Source organism: Polistes canadensis, unplaced genomic scaffold, assembly GCF_001313835.1.
Source record: "Polistes canadensis isolate GaletaPanama2010 unplaced genomic scaffold, ASM131383v1 scaffold_116, whole genome shotgun sequence".
Taxonomy (NCBI): domain Eukaryota; kingdom Metazoa; phylum Arthropoda; class Insecta; order Hymenoptera; family Vespidae; genus Polistes; species Polistes canadensis.
In genome coordinates this window covers 23964-43724 of record NW_014569663.1, presented here as the reverse complement: position 1 = coordinate 43724, position 19761 = coordinate 23964, and the positions used below count along the sequence as shown (strand labels likewise).

Here is a 19761-nt window from a genome sequence, read left to right as displayed (position 1 = left end):
AAAGAATCGAAGAGTATCTTTTATTAAATTTTGTTAAAAATGATAATATATAATAGCATCGAATCATTATCATTAATTTTTCAACACCCGACGAAAAGAATGTGCCTTCGCTATTAAGTAATTCCCGGAACGGGGTACGACTTTTTATAGTAACCATTAAAATCCTGAGCGTTATATTTCCGTAAGACTGAAGAAAAAAAGAGTTAGAGAGAAAAAAGAGAGAGAGAGAGAGAAGAGAGAAAAGAGTGTGTAGATATACGTAGAAATATACATATATAAGAGAAAAAGAAAGAGAGAGAGAGAGATTAAAAAGAGCGAATGAACGAGCCGTAGAAATGCGAATTCTTTTTCTTTGAGCTCTCCGCAAAGGGAAAAAATGTTCTCGACGATACACGTGAGCAGCAATCGGGGACGGTTAAGCCGAAACGCGTCTCATTTAAATTTATGCGACGACCGTACGAAGGGAATGGGCTTGCGAGATACGTTCGTGCGTTACGTATGTACTTATAAATATATATATATATACAAATCTAGGAAATAGTATGAGTCGATCATGAGAGTACACGTACTCGTGTTGCAAATATGTATTTATATATATATATAAATGTATTTATCTATATATATATATATATATTTGAGAGTGTGGGTGTACGTTGATCGCGAGAAACAGTGTTTACATGTATGAGTGTTTGGTAAGTATGGTAAAAGCAACTACGAAGAGGACTACGAGACGATGGAGCTATAATACGAAGAAGTAATGGGCGACGTCGTGATTAAATGCAAGGCTGGGGCACTTCGTATTGCGGACGATATCGGCCGCGAATGCGAATCTCCGCGTAGGAAATTTGATACTCGTAATGCGATTAATAACGCTGCGCCTACTCTCTCGGTTGTAGAAAATATTCAGTCTCTATTTCTTTCTCGAATTTCGTCTCTAAGGGCTACGGAATCCTTCGAGAATAACTATCCTATAATGTATGATTATTCTACGTTGAGTTTAAGTTTACATGGGAAAGCTTCTAAATTCTTAACAAATATTTTCCATAAAAGAAAGAGAGAGAAAGATGGAAGTACTTTTTACAATCAGTGTTGAGATTTCTAGTTTTTTTTTTGTTCCTTCTGTATTCTTTCTTTCTTCTCTTTCTTTTTTTCTCTCTCTCTTTCTTTGTATACTTTGAGAACCTTTTCTTAGGATTGGTCCATCCATCGTAAGACGTTGTTCTTATCGGACTTCTGCTTCTTCGTCAACGCTTTAGCCGTTGACTACCGACGTCTTTCTTTGTGTCACGATTATCACGAGTATAGGAATTGAAACGTGAGAAAGAACGGGATCATTATTAAAATCATTCCTCGACGGAGTAAAAATGATTTTACTTTAACGGCACCATTAATATCGAACGTTATTACGTGACACCGATATTCCTAGGTATATAGAATTTTTTGGTCCTTTGTAAATTTGGACAAAAAAAAAAATGATTCGATTCACTGAATGATAAAGAAAGGAGATACATAATCGAGACTCTAACGATACGCATAGAAGATTTCTGATGATGTTCCTGAAGGGTGGAGACTGACTGTAGTGGGATGCTGTGCGATTAGACGTTTCAGACACAAAGAAATCCATCGACTGGGGTCAACAGTCGTTCCCTTTCATTCTTCGTACCATCCTATTTTTCTCCTTTTCTCTTTCTCTCTTTCTTTTTCTCTTTATCTTTCTCTTTCTCATCTTTTTCTTTTTCTTTTTCTCTTTTCTCTTCTTCTTTCTCTTTTTCTCTACTTATACAGTCTCGACCCTTCGATGAATCCTTGCCTCGATTCGGCACCAACTCGATGATGATCGTGGCTTCGTAAAACACGTATGCATATTGTGATTCTTCGAAAGAGTATATACATACATATTTCATCGAGGTATCTCTCAATTATCGAGCTGCACACTCCTATATTTGTTCCTATCGTTTCAGATTTTAAAATGTTAGAAAACAAAAACGTAGAACGTAAATATCGGGTTGCTCGGAAATTTCGTACCGACATATGTGAATAGATATATTTATATTCTTTATTAATAAATATATATAATTAAAGTCATTTATACAAAAAAAAAAAATAATACATTTATTAATAATAGAAATATATATGTATATATATATGTACATATATGTATTTTTAAAATCGTCACGAATTCTCTTTCGGGCTATCCAATATTTTATTTTGCTTTTCACTTTCGTTTTGTCGATAAATTGAAATTCTTTTTGTTAAAAGGATAAAAATAATTTACGAGTGTGAAAAGTTACGCTTATTTCATAAAAGACAGATGTTCGTTAAATCAACGTTAAACGTCAAACACTTTGGTTTTTAAATCTTCATAAATCTTTAGAGGAGTGATAAATCTTACGTTCTTATACGATCACTCATGAATGATGAATGTCATGACGAACGGACGCAAACGTCTCGTTTGAATATATCTACACATATATAAGCGCCCAAGAGTCTTATATGCGTATCTGAGAGCGCATAATTCGCATCACTTCGACTTTTGCATGCTAATTCGAACGTCTACTCGGTTATATTATATTTCTTCTATAGTTACGTACACATATAAATACATGAATATAGATAAATAGAAAGACGCAAGGCAAGTTATTCAGTATCTTTTTCTACTAGCGCTTCCCATATGAAAAGCGTCGCGAAAAGTATAGAAATATAGTCAAAGAAAAAGAAAAACGGAAAACTAAAACAAAAAGAGAAAGAACGAATAGAATTTGTTTGGGAAAGGTGTAGAAGAGACTTATTATCTAGCCGTGAGATGTGTTTCGTGAAAACATAAGGAAACTCGGTCGTTCTAGAATGGAAAACATGTAGATAGAAAGTAAAAGAGTAAGAGAAATAGAAATAAAGGGAGAGAGAGAGAGAGAGAGACAGATAAACGTACGGTCTGTTGCGTACTTGGCAGTCGAGTTAAGTGTGACTGTTTATTATTTGAACTCCGAGTCTTCATTAGAAAGAAACACGATGAGATCTTCAATCTGGATAAACGAGTGAACTGAGAGATATAACAAAAAAGAGAGAGAGTAAGGGAATGAGAAGTATATTTTCCAGCTTTATTAATTAATTAAATAAAAAAGTCGCACATTGTGTTTAAAATGTTACTGTATTTCTTAAACATTCTTTCTTAATTTAATCTATGAGTTATGTAAGTGATGTGTGAAGAAATCGTATATTATTTATAAACAAGGTTTCCACACACACATATACACACAAACTTTCAGACATCCTCGTTCATGAAATTAGATTCTTTTGACTCATTAACGTAGAAAGAACGTAACAGGAAAGAAATTACAAGAATGAGAAAATGATCGTGTTATCTTTTTCTTACCCACTGATCCGAATAACTTAGAAAGAAAGAGGGAGAGAGAGAGAGAGAGAGAGAAATAGAAACGAATTAGTAATATTTACCATCAAAGAGAGGAACTTCGTTTACTCGGTTCTTTTCAATGAAATCTCACCCCCGTTTTTATACTTTTCACGCACCCCATAGACCCTTTTTGGTCGTGAGTCAGATGTCATATGCGAAATATATGACAGAAAGATAGAGAGAGAGAGAGAGAGAGAAAAAGAGAAAGGGAAAGAGAAATAAGGATTCGTGCTAGAGTGCACAGGCTGATTTCGGTGGTGCAAAGCCCCATCAGCTGAGTTATGGCATCCATAACTAGCACCTACGTCTTTCATTAACCTCGCCATTGTCGCGTGTACTCCGACCACGTCGTTAAAGGGGGATCGAAGATCGTCATGGGGCTAGGGTCGTAGTACCATAGTACCATACCTATTTGCTTTTCTTTCCTTCGTATTTGCCTGCCATATGTCTCGCTTATTGCATGTTCGAGCATTGCTTTTTACACGTTTCTCGTTTAGAAGGATATTTTTTAATATCGACCTGTCCCATGCACATTGTTTCTTTTACATTTTAATTTTCCCATTATTATAGTCTACATAAACGTTTTCTTCATCTTTTAAATTCTCCGTTATTTAAAGGGAAAACTCGTTATTAAAAATTGTTCTGGATGTCAGATCGATATTTTCGTTTAACATTAATTACTTGTTTCTTTTTTTTCTTTTTTTTTCACGTTTTTTTTTCTTCTCTCTATTATTTCTTTAATATATCAACAAGATTTTCATATAAATTTTTTCCATCGAGTGACTATTTTTATCTCCTACTTATAGATGATCCGATAGAAAGGATATCATAGGGATCGCGAATACACAAATCGGCGTAATCGCTGGGACCCTTCGGCAATGTCAAACAGCATCCATCACGATCGAACATTTAGATACTTTAGGACATCTGCTGCTCTAGTGGTTGGTATATATATGTATATGTACGTATATGTGTGTTTTGTTCGATGAGTTTCCACAGGACTTTTTGACTGTTCGATCGTTGACCTATATAGCGTTTCGTTTCGGATAGAATCGTTCGTTCGAATGTAGTTTTTCTCTCACTCAGTATGTACGTTCTCGGGTTAAAGCGTGTGCAGGATTAAATCGACGTAGAAAAAATTCGTGGTATCGTTATTCCGCTCGTTAGCGAGCTCATTGGTGGAGCACGGGAAACGAAAGCACGTTTCGAAATGTTCGGACAGGATTGCTGTATCGTCGGTACTTTCCAGACTTTTACAACGAGTACTAGCGGTGTTAGTGGTAGTGGTAATGCTGCTGGTTTGTTGTTTGTTGCTATCGCACGTTCGTCGGACGATTCGGGTTGGAATTTTCACGGCTTTCACCGATGAAACAAATACCGAGCCTGACCGCATGTAGCTACGCGGTTTCATGATTAGCCACTGTGCGTTGCCTGCTGCTGAAATATTTTTTTTCGTCTTTTTTTAACCTTTTTGTAGCTATCTATAGTAATGTATATATATATATATACAATGTGCATATATATGTGTGGGGGCGTGTTATAGTAGGAGAGAGAATATAAACAGAGAGAGCTTTTATTAAAGCGTTTATTCGTTGAATCGCACTCGCCCCATAGCGATGTCTATCCCTTTTCCCTCTGATTTTTTTCACCACCACTACCACCACCACCACCACCACGAACCAATATGAGCTTCGAAACTGACGGACTTTTAGGCGTCTACCTACGGCAGGTTAAGCAACGTTGGAAAATTCAGCGAAAATTGTACGGTAAATTATTTCCAGCTATCCCTACTCCCTTCTTTCTCTCTCTTTTTCTTTTTCCTTCTAGAACACTCTTATTCGAGTCGAGAGAAACCCTCGCGCGAAAATTTCTCCTCCTTTTCTCTCGTCTATCGTTACAGACCACTTCTTCATACTACGATACTACCTAGTCCGGATTTTAAACGACGAGTAACGGTGGCAGCGAATAGGCGTCGTTTCGTTGCGTCCACTTGCCTAGATTTTCTCGTTAAAAAAACTTTTCACTCTCGCTGCGAGAAATTGTCCACAATCGGTAATTTTCTCTTCGTGCAGTAGCAACAGCAACGGGGATTCGTTTTTAATTTATTCGATTGCTAAATACTTTTAATTGGTATACCATAAATCTATATTTATTATAGTTCTCTGTGGGAAGCATATATTTCTTTGCATCTGTTGGTTTTTTCATAAATAGACAGAAACAAAAAATAATTTAGTTAATTGAATAGAATTTAATAATATTTCTACATATAGGAACATTTTTTTAAATAATAAATATCGTTGATTTTAAACAAATAAATTATATTAATGTTTTATTAAATTTGCATTCATGTCATACATTTTTCGATCCTATCACTTTAATTTTCCTCAACTATATATTCGATAAGTGTTTTAAATCAAATAATGTTAGATGATTTTGAATATGAAATAGAAATTAATGGATAAATGTTGGTTAGAATTGATTTAATTTTTTACATTTCAATGCTTCTTAAGTTTCGAGGAGGAAAGAAAACGAAATGAAAAAGGAGGGTGACGAGAAACGGGTTATATTTTTAGCGATGTTTTTCGGTTAGCTTGGGTGGCCCGGGCGGTACCGTTTCCGAGAGCTTTTATATAGTGTAATAAACATCACCGAAAGATAAACTAATTTGTCCCGAATTTATAAAGTTTCAAGGTTCGTTCATCTCTCGCGCAAGATAGTAAGAAAGATACATGGATTCTTCGTGTGTCGAAATAATAATAAAAAAGAACACACACAAAAAAAAAAAATGAAACCTCAAATCGTAGAAAAATTAATGTCGACAGGATGCCAGTGAGGTTGAAATTCGCCGAGCGCGATTCTCTCGAGAATATTTATCTCGTTGAATTTGCGAAATTAATGGGAACATTTCTAATTTTAATGGCGCTTTTGTTACGACGTATTAATTAAGCCACGAGCTGGAAAAATACGAAACGTAGGCACAATACGAACGTCGAAGCGTATGAAAGGCGGACGAATAATATGAGAAAAAAAAAAAAAAAAATAAAAAAAAAATTATAAAAATCACGTCGACTCTAGATACAAATGAACTACTGTATAACAATGTCGAAGTTGATTCTTTTGTTCTATAGATATAAACACACAATACACATACATTATATATTAAATATTAAATCTTCGAGAATTATTAATTGTAAATGGTATTTAATGTTATATACATAGACATATACACGCATGTGCGATAACTTTCTTCTCGATGCGTAGGTTTTATTTATGAGCTACTTTCAAATCGACCTTGAAATCCATGCCGATTACGTGACAGCACGTTAATAACATCCATTACGTCTCTTTCACCAATGATAGAAAGAGAATGAGATAGAGAAAGAAAAAGGGTCGGGGGGGGGTTGGGGGAGAACTTCTCCACCACGTAGACGCGTGTCATGCATATGATAACTCGATATGCGATCTCCATGAGAACGTAGGCGAGTATGGTCGCATGTGGTCACCGCAGCAGCATCGCGTACCATGAGAAATTCTCCAATGTATCTTCGAACTGGCATTTTCTACCTACCTATACGAGCTTTCCCAATGATGAATAGATATCGAAAGGGATCAAAGTCGAGCCGCGATGCGACTATCGTTGATAAATTTCTCGATGACTCCGATACGTCTAGATACGTCGAAGGGGAAAATACGTATATATTATCATCATATAGATATAATACATATAATCGTATTATGTAACTATGTGATTCCATCTGGTAATTTAATGCGAATGCTTCGTGATTAATGCTATGATAAAAGTAAATGTCTACATTTCAGATGATCATTGATAATTTCTTATTCACGTTTATATTATTTATTTTCTTTTAAAAAACAAAACCTATACACTTTTCGATATCCGTTTGTCGCGCAAGACTCGAGATGAAATATGTGTATAAACGATCACGATATATTCGTCACGTAAAATCGGACATTTTTCTTCCGATCTCCGACGATTTCGCGAGCCGAATAGAAAGGAGTAACGCGGAATAGCTCTGGAAAATAATAAAAAAAAAAATAAAAAGAAAGTAAATAAAATAGAAAGACAGAGAACACACGAAATAGAATCGCGGATGTAGGAAGTAATAATTAATATACACCGGCTATGTCGGCCGACAATCGTTTGGAAGACAACAACAAAAAGAAAAATGAAAAAGAGAAACTCAAGTCTGGGTCTCTCTGTTTGTGAGCGTTCTTGATGAAGACGCATTCATAGCGCATCTTTCGCGGGAGTTTCAAACGATAAAGGAAGTTTCCCCGGAATTTGTCGGACGGACGAAAGCAATGCTCGTCGTATGGATTGCTTTATATCTTTCTCCCTCCCACACGCAACACACATATGCATGTATACATATATACCTTCTGTCTATCTTCAATGCAGGACGAAGAGAAACGATCGTGGTCGTCTCACCCTTTCGTGCGCGTTACATTGTTTCAGTGATACACGCGGGAAAAGAGAAGAAGGACCTTCGCGTTTGTATTATTTTTTATCCACCACCACCACCTCATCCTCTAACTTTTCCACAAAGCTTTTTCTTTTTCTTTTTCTTTTTTTTTTCCCCTCTTTCTCTCGTACACTCTGCGAACGCCTTGTTTTCCTCCTACCGACGACGTGTTTGTCGTTCCACGAGAGAAAGAGAGAAAGAGAGCACAGACGCGTTATTGTGTTATGGAATATGACAGCTTCCAGCATCTATCTATCTATATCTCTCTTTCTTTCTTTCTTTCTTTCTTTCTTTCTCGACTAAAGCCGTTGACGCATCTCCTATTCGTGCAAACGTCATTATTTTTTGCAATTTGCTAAGCAGATGCCCCTTATTGTACTCGCCATTGCCGCCAGGAAGAATCCGTTTCGTTTCCCTTCGTTTCTCTGTATCATTCACCCACCCTACGACCCATTTCGACCCTTGTGTCTCTTACTTGTTTACTCTTTTTGTATTTTTTTTCCTTTTCCCTTTACTTCGTGGTACATATATATATACGTCTAACGCAATCTTGGATATTATTCACGCAATGAGAAATACGGACTCGCTCGTAAAATGAGTACTGGAAAAACATCGGCAACCTGCTTGGATTTTAACCGACTTCCCAACACACATTGTTGTACTCTCCGTTCTTTTTGTTCTTGTCTTTTTTTTGTGTTATTCTTTCTCCACCTTTTCCTCGTGTTGTCGTGTTATTCTCATACACGATGATGGTTCCTCTGCATTTAGACTGCAAAATAATAATTCCACCTAACGACGTCGTAACATTGTCTCCTACTTGTCCCTTACCGTCATCATCCTTTTCTATCTTCCACACTTTTTGTTTTCTTATCTTTGGTAAGCCTTCAGAAAGCCTTCAATGGAGATGATTTCTTTTATTTTCTTCTTTTTCTTTTATTTTGAAAATTGTTTTTGTAGAACAATTCGAAAGAGTTAGACTTATTCGAGTTGAATCAAAACAAGTCGTTTATATTGATAATAAAATGATAATATTTCGTTTAATCGATAAAGCTATTACTCGAGGATTTCGTTAAAGTTAACAAGCCGCATAATGAATTTCATCAGATTACAATTTAATCGACGTTGAGAGCTTACTCATCGTCGTTGATATTTCCTTTCAAGAGATGCTCTCTTTATCGGTAGGAACGATCTCTTCTATAAAGAAAATATGATTAGCGTTAATTGCTTTTTCGCAAGGAACTACTTAACGTTGATAAATGCAATTAACTTCGTGACTATACTCGTTCGATCGAATTTCTTTTTTTTTGTTTTTTCTTTTTTTTTTTATATCCGCATGAAACAATTTTTATTCTACTTATATATGTATTTCTTTTTCATCTTCTTTCAATATGACTCGGAGTGAAATTATTTATATAATTTTTGCAACCTGCATCATTTCCGAGACTTTAACCACAGACTTTTCATTTCCTTCTTCTTCTTCTTCTTCTTCTTCTTGCTGTTTTATCTTCGTTGCTCTCGCAACAGGTACAAATCGTATATAAGAAAGATTACGTTAAAACTTGCACGAGGTAGGTACTTGCATTTCTTCCAGCAGGTTGAAGAAGCCAACGTAATCCGGCGAATTTCGAAGAATGGATCCCACGAGAGGGGCACAAGTATCCGTCACGGTGCTTGCCTTTAGAAGGAGTAGTCGTTGCATTTTCTCCTCTTTCGTCCTTTTTCGGGGGACTTGTCGACATCTCCTTTTAATCCTCAACCTTACCTTTTCGTTATGTAAACTCTTAAGAAGAGAATATACGAATATATTTTTATATATGTGTGCACATACGTATACGCGTACGTACTTGTGTATATATATATATATACATGAACGAGTTAACGAGCATTCGTCTAACGTAAATTAAAAAGTGCGTGTTACGCGAATGTATGGTGTGGATAAGTGTTTCGCTGGTTTTTTTCCCTGTTTTTTTTTTTTTTTTATTTTTTTTTAATTTTAAATTCCTTTCCTCAAACTCGGTCCTCTTCCGTGAGATCTTTCGAGTCTCCTCGATTCGAATCGCTCGAAAAGTTTTCTGTGAATTTAAAGGGCCTACCCTCTCCTCGCATCTTCTTGACTTCTTGCTCGTGCTGAAACCTTTTTAAAGGACGCTGAATTTTCATCGACTAATAAAAAAAAAAGGAAGTCAAAATTTGTACATGTATAAGAAACTATCGAAACATACCAATATACTTATAAGTGGGTTGCAAAGGAACCTAATCCTTTAAGAGCAAAACATTTCTCGGATCGCTTATCCAACTTCTATTTCTTTTTTTTTTTTTTTTTTCTCCCGAGGAAAAGAATTTTATTGGAACTTCTTTTTTTTTTTTTTTTCTTTTTCTTTAGTAAAGTTAGGAATAAAAACTCGGAAATGCCTGAGGGACACGAGGAGTCAAAAGGATGCGAAATCGATCATAATACGATCGCATGGTTTCACCTTTCCCCATCCTCTCTTTCCTTTTTTCCTCCTATCTCACACCATTGAATATCCTTCGCTAATTTCGAATGCGAATTTACGTAGAGGTAGACGAGTAATATGATGTAGCCTCGTTGAAGGGAAAAGAGTAAAAAAAGTAAGAGAAAGAGAAAGAGAAAGAGAGAGGGATGAAGGGAGGGGAAGGGGGAAAGAGAAACACCGAATATCCCATAGGACCGAATCATTCGGTTCAGAGTTCTGAAGCTTTCGCGTACTCGACAGCGTGAGGGAAAATCGAGAAAGAGCGGCGGAGAAGTTGTTCGTTGGTGGTTGTTAGAGAAGGTGGAGAAGGGTGGGTGGGTATAGGTGGGGGTTAAATCGAGGGAGGAGCGACTTTGGTGGCTGAGTCTTCTGAAAGTACTCATTCAAACGGTTCACGGCAGTCTGACATACGGCAAATCATTAATTGAAATTCCGTTAGGCGAACGCGGTTCGTTCATTGCTTCCGTCCTATGTGTGTGCGTGTGTGTGTGTGTGTGTGTGTGTGGAATGTGCACGTGCATATGCGTAAGCGTGTTGAACACCGACTTTTATGCTACTTTTACTTATCAGAGAGCAGACTAGATGATATTCCGTGTCGTTCTCTTATTAAAGTAAATCAGAAAGAAGAGAGTGAGGGAGAGAAAGAGAAAGAGAAAGAGAGAGAGAGAGAGAGAGAGAGAGGGATAAAGAGGGAGTGTGAGGAGGTGGAAGAGGAAGTGGTGGTAGAAGGGTGATGGCACGGGAGCTCGTGTTTAATTACGCGACTATACGCGCACGCATCGCGCTTCATTTGATGTCTGTGCCTTTTTATCGGTGGGAAGAATGACTATTCCACCCTATTAAAGTCAGCGGGGAATAAATCATTCGTGACGGCAAAGTAACGGAGATACGATCGTTTCGTTTTTCATTGACTTTCAATAGAGAATCTCTCTCTCTCTCTCTGTCTTTTTCTTTTTTAATGCCGACGTAATGTATCTCTTTCTCTATCTCTGTCTGTCTCTCTGTCTGTCTGTCTCTCTCTTTCTCGATATAGTAATAATAACAATAATAACAATCAATGAAAGTAATAACGATAATGACGATAACAACAACAACAACAACAACAGTAGCAGTAACAGTAGGGAAAAAGGGAATAAGAATAAGAAGAAGATGAAGAAATAGAAGAAGAAAAATAAGTCGAACGGTGACGGCAATAAAAGTAATAACGGTAAAAATAATGAGAGCAAATAAAACATAGGCTAACGATCAAGGTCGGTCTAATGAGAAGTAGCAGCAGACAAGGGCGAAAGGTGGTGAGAGGAGAGAGTAGTGGGGATGGAAACGAACGAGATAGAAAGATTTCAGCGAAGCAGAAGCTTCGACGTTTCCCAGTCTGGTGGTATTCATCCTCCTATCTTCTGCTACATTTTCTCTCTTCTTTTCTCTTTCTCTTTTTCTTTCTCTTTCTCTTTCTCTTTCTCGTTACGCTTGTACTTTTCGAGGTAGAGCCGCCTAGCGCACGCGACGTCCGGAATATAGTTTCTTTCGAAGTTTATTGTCGTTCTCCCTGTGATGTCGGCCTGGCCTTTTGAGTGACGGGGAAAATGGCACTTTTATGTCTCTCTGGTACCACCACCAGCACCACTACTATTGCTGGCTTCTGTTACTGTTACTGGTGATGCTGCTGTCGCTGTTACTGTCACTAGAGCCACCACCGCCGCCGCCGACTCTGTTACTGCTAATGCGTCTCGTAATAATTTCGTTTTTTCACTGGTAATGCGCGACTACCAAGCTGGTAGTAGCTACTGTTCGATATATATCGTAACGTATAAGGAATAATGATCTATACTTTAAAATGAATGTTTAATTTTCTTTTTTTTTTTGTATTCTGTTCACAGAGAAGATAGAAGAAACATGTCGGAAGTTAAGACGGAAAGGCCTCGGACTGCTGGTCGAATAGCACCGACTGGTCGGGTCACTCCAAGCGTTCATCAATCGGCTGGTGGTGGAAGACGAAAGGCTATACCTGTACCACCTCCTAGAGTTCCAACTCCTATGCCTTCGGCCAATAACAATCAGCAAAGGTTAGTTTACTGTTTGAATTATTGGAATAATTTCATAGTTGCATCTTTTGTTAGCAATTAATCGAATTGTAGAAGTGAACTTTGAATATTTGACTTTTACCTATGTTTGATTAACTCGAATAGTAGGTTTGAATATTTTCAGGTAATAATGAAAATTATATAAGTTATATTCGGGAAGTGAATTTAAATGCACGAATTGTTGAAATATTTTACAGTCGAAAAGTATTGTATAAATAATTTGATTTATTTCTTTTTCTACAAGTTATTGATAGTATTTCGTTTAATACACGATACATTTTTATGAACTTTCGATGTTCATTCAATGTTTCGACTATTTTTCATGAATTTTATGAACGAGAACGATCGGAAAGATCGTCGAAATGTATCAAAATCCAATTCACTTGAATTCGAAGTTTCCTCTTACAAAGATCTAATCTCGTAAATATACTTTGAAGTTTCTCGATTCGAAAAGGGATGTTCACGCGTATACGCGGCATACCACACAACTTATAGTCGAAAGTACGCCTCCCTCTCTCTCGTGGTGGTTGCTCGTGGTGAACGATCTAAATGCACGGGGAATCGAACTTTTAATGTGACTTTCGAGTTGTATCGCTTGTACAAAGATAGACGCCATTAAATACGTTGGGTTAGAGGTGTTTCCTACCGACTGATTGAACTTTGTCGAGTTAGCGAACGGTCACCATACTCGTTGGGATAGGGTTTCTCTCGATTAATCTGCCAAGGGTTTCCTCGTACTTAAGCTTTGCTATAAGTTTTGCCATAGTCAAAATTAATTCGTATAATAACGAATTTTGCATCGTACACGCGTGACCTTTATGTAAGACTAGCATAATTACATTATAATGCAGATATTTATATCAATTTTTATTTTTATTTAATTTTATTATATTTCACATTTCTTTTGTGTGTAAATTACATAAATCGTCTCGTGCAAATATGTGACTATATCATTTTAATGTTATACATATAGTATATCGGTTGAATCACGAAATGAAGAAGTATATTTTCTTTTATACTTGTCGCGACTTTATCTTAAAACATTACTTAAACATTGCTTAACATATTTCAATGTGTTTTATTTTATAATATTATTTTTCTAACAAACGAAAACAAAACGATATTTTTATCTTAGCTTTTTGAATATTTGTATTAATAACCATTAACAATTTGTAGAAGCAATTATGGTGTGAGTTTCTTAACTTAGCATTAAGTATTCTTTGAACTTACCGGTGAAATATATACCGGTGAAAGAAAAAATTTGTGATCGATCTAAAACAATCTAATGTAAGCCGATCACGTTTCGTGGTTCACTCGGTCAAACATATAGTATAAAGACAAAGAAGATTGAATGACGTAAGAATATGGAGGAATTATCGAAGGTTTGAGCCTTTAAGAGCATAAACCTCACAGGCCAATGCGTGGACGATGAGATCACTGAAGTGGCCGGTGGTTTCGAGTTTCGTGAACTTTAATCAGCCGGACCGAACTCAAGCCGTATTCCCTTAATACCATTTATTTAATAGCGCATAGCCCTTGCTACGGAAGTCGATACAACTAGTCTAGAAGCTAGCATGAAATTCCCCCTAAAATTAAGGACAATCTTGTGAGCCTTATTGTTACCAAGGTATTTACGATTTTGTTGATATTTAAATGTATTGAAGGAAGTTCAGGAAAAGAAAACAATTCAATCTATTCTGTTCCAATTTCTTTAGCCTTTAAATCCTTCGAAAACTCATTTAGGAATGTTTTTCCAAAATGATTTTCTTTCTAAAACAAGAAATTTAGTTCTTGAGTAGAGCTTACAAAAAACTGTTCTCGGAATACAAAGCTTTATTCTATGCTCCGCTTTTTAATTTCTTTCATTTTCTTTTCTTTTTTATATACGAGCATTTTCAAAAGTAATATATATATATATAATATATATGTATATATGTGTATAGATATTTTATTAATTCGTCATGTGTATATTTCAAAAGACGAATAATTATGAAATGGTACTTATAATCGTCTTTCGATATTCATTATTTTAACCGAACTTACTCATTCGTTAAAACATAAATAAACGAGAAGATGTAGTCTCGAATTTGACGAGAAATAATTTTAAGTTTTATAACTTGTATGTGTAAACACTGAAAAACATTTCTGTGAAAAATTCATCATTCTGAAAAAAAGGTTTAACATCAAACGCACCGAGATTCAATGAACGCAGCTCGTGGATTTAGACGATGCACATATATATATATATATTTGTGTGTGTGTGTGTGTGTATCTATATATATAATGTATATACCAATGTATCATTTAAACTGGAATATTTTCTTTTTCTTTATTTTATCTTTCTCTCCTTTCTCTCTTCGCTTTTCGCATCCATTTTACAAACGCGATTCGTCGTAGTCGGTTATCCGGATAAAAGCCGCACTAATTACGGATTCTCATCGAGCTATGCTTTGAATTCTTTCTTCGAGACTTCTTCTTTAAAGTCGTCGCGAATCGTGTTGATGAACGGTGAAGTATATCGCGTACAGGTGAGGCGTAAGAAGAAAAAAAAGAATGGAATTCTTTACAAGGGAATAACTTTTAGTAAAAAAAAAAGAAAAAAAACAAAAATTCAAAATAAAAAACAATATTTAAAAATCCGATACTCCTCCAATTGAAGCATAAAATTGTCTCTCGTTTGTTCTATCTTAAATCATTAGCAATTTTTCTATAAAGTTGTGTTTTTGTGAAACAATTATCAAATTAGTTGTTTCTTATGTGGATCAATATTTAATAGTATGTTCGTGGTCAATATTAATTCGAGAGAATGAAATAAATGTAAGACGATATGATGAAAAGCTAATACCTACTCGTATGTATGAGCAAAAGATAGATAGATAAGAGAGAGAGAGAGATAGAAGTATACATTTATCCTCGAAAAGTGTTTTCAGTCGTAACACTAGTAAGTTTTAAGCAGCTTAACCCTTTGCGGAAAATATAATTCGAAACAGAACGTTGTAGTATTTGTCAAGAATACAAATATATATATAATATATATGAAATCAATTGCAAACATTTGTAATATTTGCTAGTAAATATAAAGATTTATGTAACTATATAGATAAACATGCTGGTAACGTCGATTATTTTTGTCGAATTTCTATCAACGTTTACCGCTACGTTGATGGTAAGCGCACATATGAGTTCATCGTCCGCAAAGGATTAAAGGGATTTTAGCTGGTTTTCGTTATATGTGTGTGTGTGTATACCATGAATATTAATACTTACTCGAGAATGTATATAGTATTGTTAATTAGAGATTCAAGCACATTTAATGCGATTCATTTTCTATTATTCTCGTTACAAAAAAAAAAAAAAAAAAAAAAAGAATTATATTTAAAATAAAAATAATAAAGTAAAAATTGGACAATAGCGAACAAATTCGATATAACTTTATAATGATCTGCGTAATAAATTACATTTGAATACGTATAGATTTCATTCGTATACATTACTTCGTCGAATTTTTACAAAGACGTGTAAACGTCAGAAGATCAAACGGATTAGAATGATATGCCGTATTAGTAATCAATAATGTAATGAATCGTTAAGATAAACGTCGACTATCTAAGCATCATATCTGTGTTTGTATTCCAATACAGTTATATACGTGAACACGCGTTTCTATGTGTTCGCGAATATGTCTGTACGCGTTGCGAGAGTAACAGAGGCAAAGGTTCGTTAGGTTCACGGCACGGACCAAAATTCTGTTAACCACAATTCAAATAGGCTTGTGTTTGCCGCTTTATATCAAACAAGGAGAAGTACTATATCAAAGACCTACTACCCGTATGGGTTCATTAGACAGTATTTAGCATCATTATACTGACATGTGCGTTAACTCTCGTTGCTATTATATGTCTCTGTTAAAAAGCTGGGAAGTATTATACAGACTGTATCCATACATTTGTATTGTATCATAAAACAATGAGATGTTATATTAAAACGAGAAGCTTAATTATTGTTCTTGCTAAACGCGCGTACGGGAAAACGTTGAAAGTGTGCGTGTCTACATTTGCGAAGTACAAAAACGTAAAAAGAGAGATTAGAAAAATATTTTGATCGTAAATAATGAGAGAGAAAGAGAGAGAATAGCTTAATGCTAAGGGTCCATTTATATTGTTATTTTATTTATTTTTTTATTATTTTGTTTGTTTGTTTGTTTTTGGTTTTACTGCAGAATGCATTAATCTTTCATATATTTTTGAATAATTTATTTCATAGAACAAGGAATAACCGCTATTAATAGGAAAGCTGGATCGTTGGTCTTTCACAGGGGAGCCAAATAATTCGGCAGGGTGAATGAGAGAGAAATAGAGAAAGAGAAAAAGAGAAAGAGAGAGAAAGAGAAAAAGAGAAGAAAGGAAGGAAGGGGTTGAAAATTTCTGCTTCAAAGAGATCTGCAGATCGTCGTTGCTAACGAAGGCTGCTGTCATTGCACCAGAACACGCGTCAATTAACTCTTTTTTCCCTTGTTCATTCGTTTTTTTTCTCTCTCTCTCTCTCTCTCTCTCCTTTTTGTTTCCTCTCTTTTGTTTCATCAAAGAGATCAAACTTCGATTATGTACCTCACGCAGAAAAGTAAAAGAGGTCAAAGATGATCAAGATCTATGACGACGACGAGAACGACGACGACGATAATATTTTACAAATATATTAAATGATTAAGTGTCGTGCAAATTAAAAAATATTAACCGAATCAGAGGACCGAAAAAAAGTGGCTTTTTCAAAACTTTCCTTTTTTTTTTTTTTTTTTTCTGGAATGCTAATTAATTGGCTTAGCGAGAGAAAAATTTATTACATGATACTCTTTCTCTCTCTCTCTCTCTCTCTTTTTTTTTGTTTCGTTTTTTTTTTCAGCGCGTAGAAATTAATTTCATTTAAATTAAGAAGTTCATTAAGAGTGTATTTAATTAATCGTGCGACGAACAGGCTACGTTCATGGTAAACCTTTGAACGAAACTCCATCCAAAATGGGCTTTTGTGGTCGAGTTTTACATGTTCCTCTTTCGTGAATAGGATCAAAAGGTTTTTTGGTATCTATTGGAAAGGATTGTATTTGGGTACTTTTTTTACTTTTTTTTTTTTACGAGAAATACGATAATATAAATGACTCCTAACAAATACGTCAAGAAAATACTACTACTACTGATTTCATTTTTCGATTACGATCTAAATGGTTTTAAACGAAATAGATTGAAAACTGCTATTTATTTTTTGAAAATATTTGGTGAAGTCAAGTGGAACTATTATATAATAACTCTATATTATCAGCTTCATAAAATAAATTAAATTACTGCCTGTAAAAAATTATTAAAAATTGATGATAAAGGTTAAAAGAAGTAGAACTAGAACCTCTTTTCATGTCCAAGTTCCCTATGAACCTTTATCATCAAGAATTATAATTTTGGACGAGAGAAAATACTGAATTATTAAAAATATTCATTTTTTCATGCCTCTGACTACACCTAACCCCCTTAATATGAAGTCAGATCTTCAAGGTTCGATGATACTTTTTGTGTACTTTTTCTTGCTTCTTCATTCATTATTTTTATTTTTCTTGTTTTTTTTTTTATCAATGAATAGGATTGGAAAAAAGATTTTTGTATCGATGTAAAGCACTCGTCATCGTTGATACACCTGTTTACCAACGAACTAAATAACATTTCTATTTTGTTAGTTCTTGTTCGAATATCTTGGAGAGCCTCGAGGACACGTTCGTAGATAAAGGGTTGGGGGGAATGCGAGGACGATCATGCGACTCTCGAACCCGTACCTGACAATTTAATGAGCCGGATTTCACGGGATCGGCGTTGAATGGAAAGGGGACTCGGCAATGTTGTATGAGAGTTCAGTGGCGTATGAGCCAATCGTCGAAGAACGATGAGTACCGTGGAGAGAATGGAACGGGGTGTGAAGGCAAAAGGGCGGAAGACAGAAAGAGTGAGAGAGTGAGGGAGTAAGAGGGAGCGAATGAGAGAGAGAGAGAGAGAGAGAGAGAGAAAGCGAGAATGCATACAGGAAAATCCAGGGGTCAAAAGCCCGCGGAAATTTTCGACAAAAGCCGCATGCATTGTACTCGCCAACTGCGAAAAGCTCGTAACGAGGGTTCTACTATTGCTCATGTGTTGTGCTTACTACGAGCACCAGAGCATTACTCTCTTTCTATCTTTTTTAACATTATGCCCATCCAAATCCGACCATTGCATCTTTCTTTCTTTCTTTCTCTCTCTTTCTTTCTTTTTCCTATTATTGCATCGCGTTTACGCACCTGCCATAAATCTTTGAAGTTTACTACCAACTATACACCACTGTCCACACAGTGACGAAAAAGCAACGTTGTTTTTTCGATTCATACTTTTTCAAATTTTTACAATTATCGCGAACGTATCATCACTTTTTCTTCGATATAATTTTATAATTTTTTAGAGGATTATATTATGGTTCAGAGAAGTTAATTTTTGTTTTATAATTTTTTAGATCGGGTGAATTGTATTGGAAATTTTTTTATCCGAACTATATTCTCGAAAGAATTTTTCTATCAATGAAATATTTAATCTTTCGGAGAGAAATAACAATTGTGAAAATTTGTTATTTAATTTTTTTAATCTCGATATCACTTATTTGTGCAAGAATATGTGACAATAGAATTGATAAAATTACATAACTTCGAATCGTATGTATGCGTTATCAATTATAGTGTATATGAGAAAGAATGAGGAAATTAAAAAACAAGAAAGAGAATAATAAAAAAGAGAAACATTTCAACAGGCAACGGGAGTATATTAATTCATTCGAAAACAATACGTCGTTATTCCTGGTGGAAATATCGATTAGTCAATGCATGTGTAAATTTCCTTTTTCTTTCTTTTTTTGTTTTTTTGTTCATAGTTACATTCGTCCAAGAGATTTTTACGCCTACCTGCGAATGTTTGACAGGTGATGCGCGGATTTCTACCCTCGTTACGACCCTTCGATCGTTTCGAACGACTACAACGAACAAAATCGAGCTCTCACACCTTTCTCTCTTTTTTTTTTATTCTTTTATCTTTTCTATTTTTCTTTTTTTTTTTTTTTTTATTTTCACTACGATCCTTCCTCTTTATATCCTGCTTCCGGAAGCTTTAGAAAGCTGTGAACGCGTGAAAATCGAGCTCGTTGCGTCAATTGCTACAATCTCCTGGTTTTATTGATTGTCGAACCGTATACGTCATAATGAATGAGAGTTGGTTAAGTTGGTTAAAGTGTCT

The 19761-nt window shown here is 35.4% G+C and overlaps 1 long non-coding RNA gene across 1 annotated transcript in view; it reads left to right on the top strand.

Moving 5' to 3' along the window:
• LOC106787860 overlaps positions 1-18668 on the top strand; it is a 59367-nt gene extending 40699 nt beyond the window's left edge. The window contains exons 2-3 of the long non-coding RNA XR_001381847.1: positions 12269-12454; positions 18192-18668. This is a non-coding gene — a long non-coding RNA (uncharacterized LOC106787860). The remainder of the gene's footprint in view (positions 1-12268; positions 12455-18191) is intronic.
• Positions 18669-19761: the final 1093 nt, after the last annotated feature.